Below are 16,094 nucleotides of genomic sequence, written 5' to 3' on the forward strand. Positions count from 1 at the left end.
TGAGGTAGATGGGGACTGTGATGAAGAAGAGTGAGGTAGAGTTAGTGGAGACTGTGATGAGGAAAGATGTGGTGGGATACTTAGGAACTGTGAAGAGGAAGAATGAGGTGGAATCAGTGGTAGTCTGTGATGAAGAAGAGTGGGGTGGACTTTGCAGGAGACTGTAATGAGGAAGAGTGAGTTGGGGAAGTTGGTGACTGTAAAGAAAAAGTGGGAGGTCGAATGAATTAGGGACTGTGACAAGGAAGGGTGAGGTGGGGTAGTAGAGGACTGTGATGAAGAAGAGTGAGTTGAAATAAGTGTGAAAGTGTGACAAGGAAGAGTGAGGTGGAGTCATTGCTAGTCTGTGAAGAGGAAGAGTGAGGTGGAGTTAGTGGGAGACTGTAATGAAGAAGAGTGAGGGGAAGTTAAAGGGGAACTGTGATGAAGTAGAGTGAGGTGGAATTAGTTTGGGATTATGAGGAGGAATAGTGAGGTGGGATAGTTGGAGACTGTGACAAAGAAGACTGAGGTTGAGTTAGTGGGGGACTGTGAAGTGGAAGAGTGAAATGGCATTGTTGGGGACTGTGATGAAGAAGAGTAAGGTGGAGTTAGTGCAGGACTATTAAGAGGAAGAATGGGGTGGGGTGGATGGGGACAGTGACAACAAAGAGTGCAGTGCAGTAAGTGGGAGAATGTGATGAAGAAGAGTGGGGTGGAGTTTATAGGTGGATGTTACAAAGAAGAGTTAGTGGGGGACTTTGGTGAAGAAGAGTGAGTTGAAGTTAGTGGAGAAGTGTGATGAAGAAGAGTGAGGTCAAGTTAGTGGGAGACTGTTGCCTGTGACAAAAAAGAGTTAGTGGTTTACTATGAAGAATGAGAGTCTATTAGTGTGGGGATTTATGATGAAGAAGAGTACAGTGGACTTAGTGGGGTTCTGTGAAATGGAAGAGTGAGGTGAAGTAGTGGGAGACTATGATGATCATGAGAGAGGTGGAGTTAGTGGGGGACTGTGATGAACAAGAGAGAGGTTGAGTTAGTGGGGGACTGTGAAGCAGAAGAGTGAGATGGCATTGTTGGGGACTGTGATGAAGAAGAGTGAGGTGGAGTTAGTGTGGGACTGGGATGAAGAAGAGTGAGGTGAAATTATTGGGTGGCTGTGATGAAGTCGTGTGAGGTGGAGTTAGTGCAGGACTATTAAGAGGAACAATGAGGTGGGTTAGTTGGGGACAGTGACAACAAAGAGTGCAGTGCAGTGAGTGGGAGACTGTGATGAGGAAGAGTGAGGTGGAGTTTATAGGTGGCTGTTACAAAGAAGAGTTAGTGGGGGACTTTGGTGAAGAAGAGCGAGTTGAAGTTAGTGGAGAAGTGTGATGAAGAAGAGTGAGGTCAAGTTAGTGGGAGACAGTGAAGATGAAGAGTGAGGTGGGGTCATTGGGGACTGCGAGGAACCAGTGAGGTGGAGTTAGTGGGGAATACTGACAAGAAAGAGTGAGGTGGGGTATTTGCAGACTGTGAATAGGAAGGTTTCGGTGAATTTATGAGGGATTTTTACATCAAACAGTTAGACGGGGACTGTAAGGAAGAAGAGGGGGGTGGGGTTAGTGGGGGAGTGTGAAGATGAAGAGTGAGGTGGGTAGTTGAGGACTCTGATGAAGAAGAGTGAGCTGGATTTAGTTGGGGACTGAGATGAAGAAGAGTTAGGTGGAATTAGAGGGGGATGGGACAAAGAAGAGTTATTGGGGTACTTTAACAAAGAAGAGTGATGTTGAGTTAGTCGGGGGCTATGAAGAGGTAGAATGAAGTGGGTTAGATGGGCACTGTTACAAAGAAGTGTGAGGTGGGGTTAGTGGGGAACTGTGAAAAAGAAAAATGAGGTGAAATTAGTGGGGGTCTGTGATGAAGAACAATGAGGTAGAGTTAGTTGGGGAATGTGATGAGGAAGAGTGAGGTGGGGAAGTTGGGCACTGTGATGAAGAAGAGTAGGTGGATGCTAGTGGGGCACTATGACGAAGAATAGTGAGATGGCATTAGTGCAGGACTGTGAAGATGAAGAGTGAGGTGAGGTATATGGGTACTGTGATGAAGAAGAGTGAGGTACAGAAAGTGGAGACTGTGATGTGGAAAATTGTGGTGGGATACTTAGGAATTGTGATGAGGAAGAATGAGGTGGAGTCAGTGGTAGTCTGTGACGAAGAAGAGTGAGGTGGAGTTTGCAGGAGAATGTGATGAGGAAGAGTGAGTTGGGGAAGTTGGTGACTGTAAAGAAAAAGTGGGAGGTGGAATGAATTAGGGACTGTGACAAGGAAGGGTGAGGTGGGTTAGTAGAGGACTGTGATGAAGAAGAGTGAGCGAAGGTTTTTGGGGACTGTGAAGTTGAAGAATGAGGTTGGATAGTTGGGTTCTGTGATGAAGAGGAGTGTGCAGAGATAGTGGAGTTCTTTGATGAGGAAGTGTGAGGTGGGGCATTGGGGACTGTGAATACAAAGAGTGACATGGAGTTAGTGGGGACTGTTACAAAGAAGATTTAGTGGAGAAATGTGATGAAGAAGAGTGTGGTGGATTAAGTGGGTGGGCTGTGACAAAGAAGAGTTTGTGGTTTACTATAAGAAAGGAGAGTGAATTAAAGTTTGTGGGGATTTGTGATGAAGAAGAGTACAGTGGACTTAGTGGAGGACTGTGACATGGAAGAGTGTGGTGAAGTAGTGGGGGACTGTGATGAACAAGAGAGAGGTGGAGTTAGTGGGCGACTGTGATGAGGAAGAGTGAGGTGGGTTAGTGTGGGACTATGATGAGGAAGTGTGAGTTGGGAAAGTTGGGACTTTGATGAGGAAGAGTGAGGTCGAGTTAGTGGGGGACTACGATGAAGACGAGTGAGGTGAAGTTAATGAGGGACTGTGATGAAGTAGAGTGAGGTGATGGGGGTTATGAAGAGGAAGAGTGAAGTGGGTAGTGGGGAACGTTGATGAAGAGGAGTGAGTTGACGTAAGTGGGAAAGTGTGACAAGGAAGAGTGAAGTGGAGTCATTGCTAGTCTGTCAAGAGGAAGAGTGAGGTGAAGTTACTGGGGGACTGTGATGAAGAAGAGTGAGATAGAGTTAAAGGGGAACTTGATGAAGTAGAGTGAGGTGGAGTTAGTGTGGGACAATGAGGAGGAAGAGTGAGGTGGGATAGTTGGGGACTGTGACAACGAAGACTGAGGTGTAGTTAGCGGGGAACTGTGATGAAAAGAGTGAGGTGGATTAAGTGGTGGGGTAGTTGGGGACAGTGACAACAAAGAGTGCAGTGCAGTAAGTGGTGGGAGACTGTGATGAAGAAGAGTGAGGCGGAGTTTTTAGGTGGCTGTTACAAAGAAGAGTTAGTGGGGGACTTTGGTGAAGAAGAGTGAGTTGAAGTTAGTAGAGAAGTGTGATGAAGAAGAGTGAGGACAAGTTAGTGGGAGACTGTGGGCTGTGACAAAGAAGAGCTAGTGGTTTACTATGAAGAAGGAGAGTTAATTAGTGTGGGGATTTGTGATGAAGAAGAGTACAGTGTTTAGTGTGGTTCTGTGACATGGAAGAGTGAGGTGAGACTGTGATGAACAAGAGAGAGGTGGAGTTAGTGGGGGACAGTGATGAACAAGAGAGAAGTTGAGTTAGTGGGGGACTGTGAAGCAGAAGAGTGAGATGGCATTGTTGGGGACTGTGATGAAGCAGAGTGAGGTGGAGTTAGTGTGGGACTGTGATGAAGAAGAGTGAGGTGAAATAATTGGGTGGCTGTGATGAAGTTGTGTGAGGTGGAGTTAGTGCAGGACTATTAAGAGGAAGAATGAGGTGGGGTAGTTGGGGACAGTGACAACAAAGAGTGCAGTGCAGTAAGTGGGAGACTGTGATGAAGAAGAGTGAGGTGGAGTTTATAGGTGGCTGTTATAAAGAAGAGTTAGTGGGGGACTTTGGTGAAGAAGAGCGAGTTGAAGTTATTGGAGAAGTGTGATAAAGAAGAGTGAGGTCAAGTTAGTGGGAGACAGTGAAGATGAAGAGTGAGGTGGGGTCATTGGGGACTGTGAGGAACCAGAGTGAGGTGGAGTTAGTGGGGAATACTGACAAGTAAGAGTGAGGTGGGGTATTTGCAGACTGTGAATAGGAAGGGTGAGGTGAATTTATGAGGGATTTTTACATCCAACAGTTAGTCAGGAACTGTGAGGAAGAAGGGGGGGGGAGTTAGGGGGGGAATGTGAAGATGAAGAGTGAGGTGGGTAGTTGCGGACTCTGATGAAGAAGAGTGAGCTTGAGTTAGTTGGGGACTGTGATGAAGAAGAGTTAGGTGGAATTAGAGGGGATGGGACAAAGAAGAGTTATTGGGGTACTGTAACAAAGAAGAGTGATGTTGAGTTAGTCGGGGCTGTGATGAGGTAGAAAGAAGTGGGTTAGATGGGCACTGTGACAAAGAAGTGTGATGTGGAGTTAGTGGGGAACTGTGAAAAAGAAAAATGAGGTGGAGTTAGTGGGGGTCTGTGATGAAGAACAATGAGGTAGAGTTGGTTGGGGAATGTGATGAGGAAGAGTGAGGTGGGGAAGTCAGGCACTGTGATGAAGAAGAGTGAGTGGATGTTAGTGGGGCACTATGATGAAGAATAGTGAGATGGCATTAGTGCAGGACTGTGAAGATGAAGAGTGAGGTGAGGTAGATGGGGACTGTGATGAAGAAGAGTGAGGTAGAGTAAGTGGAGACTGTGATGAGGAAAGATGTCGTGGGATACTTAGGAACTGTGAAGAGGAAGAATGAGGTGGAGTCAGTGGTAGTCTGTGATGAAGAAGAGTGAAGTTTGCAGGAGACTGTGATGAGGAAGAGTGAGTTGGGGAAGTTGGTGACTGTAAAGAAAAAGTTGGAGGTGGAATGAATTGGGGAACGTTGATGAAGAAGAGTGAGTTGACGTAAGTGTGAAAGTGTGACAAGGAAGAGTGAGGTGGAGTCATTGCTAGTCTGGGAAGCGGAAGAGTGAGGTGAAGTTAGTGGGAGACTGTGATGAAGAAGAGTGAGGGGAAGTTAAAGGGGAACTGTGATGAAGTAGAGTGAGGTGGAATTAGTTTGGGATTATGAGGAGGAATAGTGAGGTGGGATAGTTGGAGACTATGAGAAAGAATTCTGAGGTGTAGTTAGTGGGGAACTGTGATGAACAAGAGTGAGGTGGATTAAGTGGGTGGGCTGTGACAAAGAAGAGTTAGTGGTTTACTATAAGAAAGGAGAGTGAATTAAAGTTTGTGGGGATTTGTGATGAAGAAGAGTACAGTGGACTTAGTGGAGGACTGTGACATGGAAGAGTGAGGTGAAATAGTGGGGGACTGTGATGAACAAGAGAGAGGGGGGCTGTGATGAGGAAGAGTGAGGTGGGTTAGTGAGGGACTGTGATGAGGAGGAGTGAGTTGGGAAAGTTGGGACTTTGATGAGGAAGAATGAGGTCGAGTTAGTGGGGCACTATGATGAAGACGAGTGAGGTGAAGTTAATGGGGGACTGTGATGAAGTAGAGTGAGGTGATGTGGGGTTATGAAGAGGAAGAGTGAGGTGGATTAAGTGGGTGGGCTGTGACAAAGAAGAGTTAGTGGTTTACTATGGGGAAGGAGAGTGAATTAGTGTGGGGATTCGTGATGAAGAAGAGTACAGTGGACTTAGTGGGGGGCTGTGACATGGAAGAGTGAGGTGAAGTAGTGTGAGACTGTGATGAACAAGAGAGAGGTGGAGTTAGTGGGGGACTGTGATGAACAAGAGAGAAGCTGAGTTAGTGGGGGACTGTGAAGTGGAAGAGTAAGATGGCATTGTTGGGGACTGTGATGAAGAAGAGTGAGGTGGAGTTAGTGTGGGACTGTGATGAAGAAGAGTGAGGTGAAATTATTGGGCGGCTGAGATGAAGTCATGTGAGGTGGAGTTAGTGCAGGACTATTAAGAGGAAGAATGAGGTGGGGTAGTTGGGGACAGTGACAACAAAGAGTGCAGTGCACTAAGTGGGAGACTGTGATGAAGAAGAGTGAGGTGGAGTTTGTGGGTGGCTGTTACAAAGAAGAGTTAGTGGGGGACTGTGGTGAAGAAGAGCGAGTTGAAGTTAGTGGAGAAGTGTGATGAAGAAGAGTGAGGTCATCTTAGTGGGAGACTGTGAAGATGAAGAGTGAGGTGGGGTCATTGGGGACTGCGAGGAACAAGAGTGAGGTGGAGTTAGTGGGGAATACTGACCAGAAATAGTGAGGTGGGGTATTGGAGACTGTGAAGAGGAAGAGTGAGGTGAATGTATGAGGAACTGTTACATCAAACAGTTAGTGGGGAACTCTGAGGAAGAAGAGGGGGATGGAGTTAGTGGGGGAGTCTGATGATGAAGAGTGAGGTGGGGTGGTTGAGGACTTTGATGAAGAAGAGTGAGCTGGAGTTAGTTGGGGTCTGTGATGAAAAAGAGTGAGGTGGAGTTAGTCGGGGCTCTGATGATGAAGAGTGAGATGTGGTAGTTGGGGACTGTTATGAAGAAGAGTGAGGTGGAATTAGTGGTGGGTTGGGACAAAGAAGAGTTAATGGGGTACTGTATTGAAGAAGAGTGAGGTGGAGTTAGTTGAGGGCTATGAAGAGATAGAATGAAGTGGGGTAGATGGGGTCTATGACAAAGAAGTGTGAGGTGGAGTTAGTGGGGGACTGTAACAAAGAAGAGTGAGGTTGAGTTAGTGGGGGTCTGTGATGAAGAACAATGGGGCAGAGTTAGTTGGGGAATGTGATGAGGAAGAGTGAGGTGAGGTAGTTGGGGACTGTAATGAAGAAGAGTGAGTTGAAGTTAGTGGGAAACTGTGATGAAGAAGAGTGAGGTGGAGTTAGTCAGGAAATTTGATGAGGAAGAGTAAGGTGGGGTAGTTGGCGACTGTGATGAAGATAAGTGGGGTGGAATTAGAGGGGGGCTGGGACAAAGAATAGTTATTTGGGTACTGTAACAACGAAGAGTGAGGTGGTGTTGGGGGCTGTGAAGAGGTAGAATGAGGTGGGGTAGATGTGGGCTGTGAGAAAGATGTGTGAGGTGAAGTGTAGGGGATTTTGATGAGGAAGAGTGTGGTGGGATAATTGGGGACTGTAAAGAGGAAGAGTGAGGTGGAGTCAGTGGTAGACTGTGAGGAAGAACAGTAAGGCAGATTTAGTGGGGGACTCTGATGGGAAATAGTGAATTTGGGAAGTTGGGAACCGTGATGAGGAAGATTGAGGTGTGGTAGTTGGCACCTGTGAAGCGGAAGAGTGAGACAGTGTTATGGGGTACTATGATGAGAAAGAGTGAGGTGGGGTAGTTGAGGACTGTGAATAGGAAGAGTGAGTTGCAGTCAGTGGTAGACTTTAAGAAGAGTGAGGTGGAGTTAGTGTAGGACTGCGATGAGGAAGACTGAGTTGGGAAATGAGGGGACTTTGATGATGAAGAGTGTGGTTTGGTAGTGACTGTGAAGAGGAAGAGTGAGGTGGTGTTATGGGGATTGTGATGAGGAAGAGTGAGGTGAGGTAGGTCGAGACTGTGATGAAGAAGAGTGAGGTGGAGTTAGCGGTGGACTGTGATATAGAAGGCTGACTTAGAGTTAGTTGTAGACTGTGATGAGGAAGAGTGAGGTGGGATAGGTGGGGACTGATGGAGAAGACTGATGAGCAAGAGTGAAGTAGGGTAGTTGGGGACTGTGACAAAGAAGAGTGAGCAGGTGTTAGAAAGGGGCTGAAACAAAGAAGCGTTAGTGGGTTACTATACTGAAGAAGTTTGAGGTGGAGTTAGTGGGGACTATGATGAGATACAATGAAGGGGTAGTTAGGGACTGTGACAAAGAAGTGAGAGGTGGAATTAGTGGGGGATTGCGATGAGGAAGAGTCAGGTGGAATTAGTGGGAAACTGTGATGAAGAAGAGTGAGTTGGAGTTACCGAGGTACTCTGAAGAGTTTTTGTGAGGTGGGGTAGTTGGAATCTGTGACAAAGAAGTGTGAGGTGTAATCAGTAGGGGACTGTGATGAAGAAGACTGAGGTGGAGGAGATTGTGTGGGCTGTGACAAAGAAGAATTAGTAGGGGACTCTAATGAAGATGCGTGAGGTGCAGCTAGTGGGGAACTGTGACAAAGAACAGAGAGGTGGAGTAAGTGGGGAATGTAATGTGGAAGTGTGAGGTGGGATAGTTGGGGACTGTGACAAAGAAGAGTGAGGTGGAGTTAGCAGGGGACTGACAAGGAAAAGTGAGGTGGGGTAGTTGGGGACTGTGAAGAGGAAGAGTGGGGTGCACTTATTATGGACTGTTACAACATACAGATAGTCGAGGACTGTGAAGATGAGTGATGCAGCGTAGTTGGGGACTCTGATGAAGAAGAGTGAGCTGGATATAGTCGGGGCTGCGGTTAGAAAGAGTGAGGTTCGGTAGCTGGGGACTGATGAAGAAGAGTGATGAGAAAGAGTGAGGTGAGGTAGTTGTGGACTCTAATGAAGAAGACTGTGGTGGATTAATTGGGGACTGTGAAGTGAAAGAGTGAGGTGGAGTCAGTAGTAGTCCCAGGAACATCAAGATCTGCAGGAACTGCCAGGAACAATTGCCTCAGCTACAGCTTTTCTGCATTACCAAGGTACTATGCAAATGTGGTTGAGAAATTCTCTATGCCACGGTGAAAGTTCGTGAAACTTTCCCAACTTTGTAGTCTTCTTCGCTCCTAATCCGACATATAACTCTTTTTCGTGCAAACTGCTTCTAAGAACATTGGCAAAGACTTAACCATTTACTACCAGAACTGTGCTATCCTATCCAAGACACTGATCCATTGATTTTGGCCCAGGCCTATTGAATTGAATTGTCTCTTGTAGTGAACTAAAACTATTTGCCCTGCCTAAGAAAGTATTTGTGTTTAATTCTTATAACGTGTGTCTTTTACTCCCCTTTAAAGTTACTGAAGTACCATTTTGCTCACACTTTTGGGAGCCTAAATTGTTCAGAACGTATTCGTTTGGTACTGGAGTGCATTATAGTGTGATATTGAGCTGCTTATTGCTAGTGGGATGTTTTCTAAATGACTGTGTAAATAAGTTGATATTGTTTTACCAAGAAACCTTGAGTAAGTGTTTGTTTGAACCACTGTGATTGCAAGTCCTTTGTGTAACACCTTGTACTGCTCACATCCCTCTTGAGATGGATGCTCAGCTCTGCTACCACAAAACTGTGTAGTACAGACTTATATCAAAAGTGAGATTGTGCTTACACCTGTAGTCTTAATTGTGTGTGGTGTTCCCAAAGGGTACAGCATGTAATTCTGTCTAACAGGCGGTGGAGTTAGTAGGTTACTGTGATGAGGGAGAGTGAGGTTGGGTAATGGGGGACTCTGATAAAGAATAGAGAGGTACAGTTATTGGGGGCTTTGAAGTTCAAGAGTGAAGTAGCGTAGTTGGACACTGTGAGGAAGAAGAGTGAGGTGAAGTTAGAGGTGGCAGTGATAATGAAGAGTGAGGTGGGGCATTTGGGGACAGTGAAGAGGGAGATTGTTGTGAAGTTAGTGAAGGACTGTTAAAAATAAGAGTTAGTGTGGGACTGTGATGAAGAAGAGATGAAGTTATTGGGGGACTGTGATGAACAAGACTGAGGTGGCGTCATGTGGGGGCTGGGAGGAGGTTGAGTGAGGAGGGTATTTGGGGACTCTGACAACAAAGAGTGCAGTGTAGTTAGTGGGGGACTGTGATGAAGAAAAGTGAGGTGGAATTAGTGGGGGCTGTTACAAAGACGAGTTAGTGGGGACTGTGATGAAGAACAGTGAGTTGAAGTTACTGGGGAACTGTGATGAAGAAGAGTGAGATGGACTTAGTGGGAGACTGTGAAGAGGAAGAGTGAGGTGTGGTAGTTGGGTCAGTGATGAAGAAGAGTGAGGTTTAGTATTTAGGGGACTGTGACAAACAATACTGAGGTGGAATGTCTGGGGGACTGAGTGTGGTGGGGTAGTTGTGGACTCCGACAACAAAGAGTGCAGTGTAGTTAGTGGGACACTGCAATGAAAAAAAGTGAGGTTGAGTTAGTGGAGGCTGTTGCAAAGAAGAGTTAGTAGGGCACTGGGATGAAGAATAGTGAGGTGGGATAATTGGGGACTGTGAAGACGATGAGTGAGATGCACTTACGAGGGATTTTTACAACAAAAAGTAAATGAGGGAATGTGATGTAGAAGAGTTAGTTAAAGTTAGTGGGGAACTGTGATGAAGAAGAGTGAGGTGGAGTTAGTGGGGGACTGAGACGAGGACGAGTCAGGTGGGGTAGTTGGGGACTGTGACAAAGAAGAGTGAGGTGGTGTTAATGGGGGTCTGTGATGAAGAAGAGTGAGGTGGAGTTAGTAGGGGAATATGATAAGGAAGAGTAAGGTGGGGCAGTTGGGGACTGATCGGGAAGAGTGATGAGGAAGTGTGAGGTGGGGTATTTGGGGAGTGTGATGAAGAAGAGTGAGGTGGAATTAGAGGGGGACTGGGACAAAAAAGAGTTAGTTGGGTACCTTAATGAAGAAGAGTGAGGTGGTGTTAGTGGGGGACTGTGAAGAGGTAGTATAAGTTGGGGAAGATGGGGACTGTGAGAAAGAAGTCTGAGGTGAAGTTAGAGGGGGATGTTGATGAGGAAGAGTGAGGTAGGGCAGTGGAAGAGTGTTATGAAGAAGAGTGAGTTGAATTTAGTTGGGAAACTGTGAAGAAGAAGAGTGATATGGAATTAGTGGGGGACTGTGAGAGGAAAAATGAGGTGAGGTAGTCGGGATTGTGATGAAGAAAAGTGATGTGGAGTAAGTGCGGACTGTGATCAGGAATAGTGAGTCTGGGAAGTTGGGAAGTTGGGAACAGTGATGAGGAATATTGAGGTCTGGTAGTTGGCAACTGTGAATCATAAAAGTGATGCAGTGTTATGGGTGACTGTGATGAGGAAGAGTGAGGTGGAATATAGTGGATGACTGTGAGGAGGAAAAGTGAGTTGGGGAATTTGGGCACTGTGATGAGGAAGAGTGAGGTGGTGTTAATGGGGGTCTGTGATGAAGAAGAGTGAGGTGGAGTTAGTAGGGGAATATGATAAGGAAGAGTAAGGTGGGGCAGTTGGGGACTGATGGGGAAGAGTGATGAGGAAGTGTGAGGTGGGGTATTTGGGGAGTGTTATGAAGAAGAGTGAGGTGGAATTAGAGGTGGACTGGGACAAAAAAGCGTTAGTTGGGTACTGTAATGAAGAAGAGTGAGGTGGTGTTAGTGGGGGACTGTGAAGAGGTAGAATACGTTGGGGAAGATGGGGACTGTGAGAAAGAAGTGTGAGGTGAAGTTAGTGGGGGATGTTGATGAGGAAGAGTGAGGTAGGGCAGTGGGGGAATGTTATGAAGGAGAGTGAGTTGAAGTTAGTGGGGAACTGTGAAGAAGAAGATGGATATGGAATTAGTGGGGGACTGTGGGAGGAAAAGTGAGGTGAGGTAGTCGGGATTGTGATGAAGAAAAGTGATGTGGAGTAAGTGCGGACTGTGATGAGGAATAGTGAGTCTGGGAAGTTGGGAACAGTGATGAGGAATATTGAGGTGTGGTAGTTGGCAACTGTGAATCATAAGAGTGATGCAGTGTTATGGTGACTGTGATGAGGAAGAGTGAGGTGGAATATAGTGGATGACTGTGAGGAGGAAAAGTGAGTTGGGGAATTTGGGCACTGTGATGAGGAAGAGTGAGGTGGATTTAGTGGGGGACTGTGATGACGAAGAATGAGATGGAGAAGTTGGTAACTGTGAAGAGGAAGAGTGAGGGAGTGTTACGGGGCACTGCGATCAAGAAGGGTGTGTTAGGCAGAAACCTGTGCAGTTCCCTCTGGGACCACTGCAAAAGATTTAAGACTACAGGTGGTTGGCAGTAAACCCAATTGGTAGCAGTCTGTACCACCCAGATTTACCTGGTAGCTGTGGCTGAGCAGTCAGACTTCTCTCAAGAAGAGTTAGGCAGTATACAGAGTATTCAAAATAGGTCAAAAGAACACAGTAGAACAAGCAAATACTGACCAGAGCTTGGTGTAAAAGAGATATAATTATTTATTTAAAAACACATCTAGTTAAACACACTGGCACTAATATCAAGCAGTTCAAAAACACAGTCACTAAAAGATATACACTCCCTTCAACGATTATTAGACAAGTCTTAAGTAAAGCAACACTTATTTTCAGACAGCGGTGAGCGCTTAACGAAGATGGCACTCTAATCAATCGGTTTAAGAGGGAGAGAAAGGCAGAGAAAAGATAAAAACAGATCCCAACACTTTTGGAAGAACACAGTAGGAGAAGAAGGCAGGTTAAAACCGTAAAGTCAAAGTCAAAAAGGCCAGACCCACTTTAAGAGGCTCCGGACGAAATGTGTCCAAGGTCACACGGTTGAAAGTGCCCAAAAGTCTCGCAAAAGGTTCAGAAAGAGTTGGACCAAAAGAAAGGAACCAGTTAGATGGTCAAGGCGGCCAGCCCAGTCCAGAAGGTAAAGGGGTTATTGTTACCTTGTAGCAATCTTTAGAAAGGGAGGCCTGGCGGACACAGTACCTTAAAAATGGTGATAACGCTCCAGAGGGGGCAGTTGTTCCTGGCAGCGGGTGCAAGTCGGTGCTTCGTCCGGGGGAAGAGAGGATCTCGTCGTGGAGGAAAACAGGATTCCGTTGCACTGCCAGGGAAGAAACCAGCCGCAGTGTTCTCAATTAAAAGGAGCGGTCCTTTTATTCACGGTCCAGTGGTAAGTGGCTATCCGGTTGCCGGGGTGCTTGGCATGGGCAATTCGACCACGAGACGTCCTGCGATGCGAGAAAAGCAGGTAAACTGGTTGTGACCACCAGTCAAGAGAAGAAGACTCTCCAGCAGGGATATCTCCTCTCTCGTTGGGAAGTGGTGAGTTGGTTCAGCAGGGCTCCACCGGTGGTGTCGTCGTAGCAGGTCGGCTCAGCTTCTCCCTCGTCAGATTTTCAGGTCCTGTGGCAACTTCTGAAGTTCCAGTCCCAAAGCCCTGCTTTTATGCAGAAAACCCCCATTCATTCAGCCTAGCTGTCAATCAAACATGCTAAGTGGTGAGCGGGGTGGCTCACCACTTGGGCCAATCACGCAAGAGTGCGACTTGGGTTGGCAAGGCAACTTAGTCCAAGGTGCCTAAACCCCCTCCCACACCCCTTGTGTTACCCAGACAGAGTGGCACCACTTTGGAGGGCTTCTGTGTAGAAGCCTGCCAAAAGTGGAACAAAGGGCTCGACCTTTGGTTTGGAGTTACAGAGACGAACACAAACGCCATATTAAAACTGAGTTTTGGCAGAAAATACCAACCGGTGAATTAATATTAAATAAATGAACCGGCGGTATGTTAGAGGCTATGTAAAAAAGTATTAGCCTCGAACAATGGGAAAATCCCATAGAGATATATACGCGGTTGAATATAAAAAGTAGTATCCCCTGCTACCAGCCAAAACTCGACGAGGGGGGGCGGGACAGTGCCCCCTCGAACAACAGACCCAGGGGCAATCAAATTGCCCCTATCAGTACGTCCACAATATGATGGTTTGTACTGGTTCTGTTAGTAATTTGGGACTAGTAAAGCCAATGGTGACTTTACATGCCCTGGGAGACATTAGTCAGTCCCAGGGTATGGAGTCTAGGGTGGGGTGTCACTGTGACACCCCGGTGTTACTGCATGGAGGGTGCTGTGAAACACACATCGGAAAAACACATGAGACCCTATGGAGTAAAGGACCCCATAGCCCATGAAACACATTAACATTCAAAGGAACACCACAAATCATGTCCAAGAGTGGGAGAAAAAGAGTCTCACTCTTGGCAGGAGAAAAAAAACAAACTCCAGAAATCCAGCAAAGCTGCTGGGGGACTCACTAGGTTAGGAAATTCAGCCTAAACAGAGAATTCTCCCTAACAGGGTGGGGTGGAGTGGTTGGGGACTGTGAAGAGAAAGAGTGTGATGGTGTTACTGCAAGTATTAAACAGACAAGTTAGTGGGGAACTGTGACAAAGAAGGAAGAGGTAGAGTTAGTGGGGAACTGTGAAGAGGAAGAATGATGTGGGGTAGTTGGGGACTGTGATGAAGAAGTGTGAGGTGGAGTTAGCAGGGGAATGTGATGGAGAAGGTTGAGGTGGAGTTAGTTGGGGGCTGTGAAGAGGAAGAATGAGTTGGGGTAGTTGGGTACTGTAATGAAAAAGAGGGAGGTGGAGTTAATGGGGGACTGTGACAAGGAAGAGTGAGGTGCGGTAGTGGCGAATGTCATGAAGAAGAGTGAGTGAACGTTTGTGGGGACACTGAAGTGGAAGAGTGAAGTTGGTACTGTGATGAAGAAGAGTGAGGCAGAGTTAGTGGAGGACTTTGATGAGGATTTTTGAGATGGGGTACTTGGGAACTGTGAAGAGGAAAAGTGAGGTGGAGTTAGTGGGGGACTGTTACAAAGAAGAATTAGTGGAGGACTGTGATGACAAAGAGTTAAGTTATTGATGGTCTGTGATGAAGTATAGTGAGGTGGAGTTAATGCAGGACTATTTGGAGGAGGATAGTTTGAGACTGTGATGAAGAAGAGTGAGGTGGATATAGTGTGGGCTGTGACAAAGAAAAGTTAGTGCGGGACACTAATGAAGAAGAGTGATTTGATGTTAGTGGAGAAATGTGATGAAGAAGAGGTAGATGGAGTAAGTGGGGACTGTGAGGTGAAAGTATGAGGTGAGGTTGTTGGGGATTGTAACGAAGAAGAGTGAAGTGGAGTTAGTGGGGGACTGTGAAGAGGAAGAGTGAGGAGGGGTCATTGGGGACTGTGGTGAAGTAGAGGGAGATGGATTTAGTAGGTGACTGTGACAAGGAGGAGTGAGCTGGGGTAGTTGGGGATTGTGTTGAAGAAGAGGGAGGTGGACCTAGTGGGTGACTGTGATGAGGAACAGTGAGCTGTGGTAGTGGTTGACTGTGATGAAGAAGTGTGAAGTTAGTGTGGGATTGTTATGAAGAAGAGTGATGTGGAGTTAGTGGGAGACGGTGATCAGGAAGAGTGAGGTGGGGTAATTGGTGACTGTGATGAAGAAGAGGGAGATGGAATAAGTGGGTGACTGTGAAGAGGAAGAGTGAGGTGATGTAATTTGGGACTGTGAAGAGGAAGAATGAGGTGGAGTTAGTGGGGGACTGTGATGAGGAAGAGTGAGGGAGAGTTTCTGGGGCACTGTGAGGAATTAGTGGGGGGACCATGACAAAGAAGAGTTAGGTGGAGTTACTGGGGACTTTGAGAAGGTTGAGAGAGGTGGGGTAAGTGGGATCTCTGACAACAAAGAGTGAGATGCAATCAGAAGAGGACTGTGATGACGAAGAGGGCAGTGGAGGCGATAGTGGGGGCTGTGACAAAGAAGAATTAGTGGAAGACTCTAATGAAGAAGAGTGAGTTGAAGTTAGTGGAGAAAAGTGACATTGAAGAGAGAACTGGAGTAAGTGGGGAATATAATGTGAAAGTATTAGTTGAGGTAGTTGGGGATTGTGATGAAGAAGAGGAAGGTGGAGTTAGTGAGGGACTGTGACAAGGAAGAGTGAGGTGGGGTAGTTGGGGATTGTGAAGAGGAAGAATGAGGTGGAGTTAGTGGGGGGCTGTGAAGAGGAAGAGCGAGGTGGGGTAATTGGGGACTGTGAGGAAGAAGAGTAAATTGGAGTTAATGTGGGACTATGAAGAGGAAGATTTAGGTGGGGCAGTTGGACACTGTGACAAAAATATGTGAGGTGTAGTTAGTGGGGGACTGTGACAAAGAAGAGTGGGGTGGAGCTAATGGGCAGACTGTGACAAAGAGAGTTAGTTGGGGACTGGGATGAAGTAGAGAGAATTAAAGTTAGTGGGGCACTGTGACAAAGAAGAGAGGTAGAGTTAGTTGGGGACTATGAAGAGGAAGCGTGAGGTGGAGTAGTTGAGGACTGGAAATAAAAAGATGGAGGTGGAGTTAATGGGGACTGTGACAAGGAAGAGTGAGGTGCGGTAGAGGGGACTGTGATGAAGAAGAGTGAGTGACAATTTGTGGGGGAATGTCAAGTGGAAGAGTGAGGTGGGGTAATTTGGGTACTGTGATGAAGAACAGCGAGGCAGAGTTAGTGGAGGAATTTGATGAGGAAGTATGAGGTGGGGATGTTGGGG

Source organism: Ambystoma mexicanum, chromosome 1p (genome assembly GCF_040938575.1).
Source record: "Ambystoma mexicanum isolate Mex_15411 chromosome 1p, UKY_AmexF1_1, whole genome shotgun sequence".
NCBI lineage: Eukaryota > Metazoa > Chordata > Amphibia > Caudata > Ambystomatidae > Ambystoma > Ambystoma mexicanum.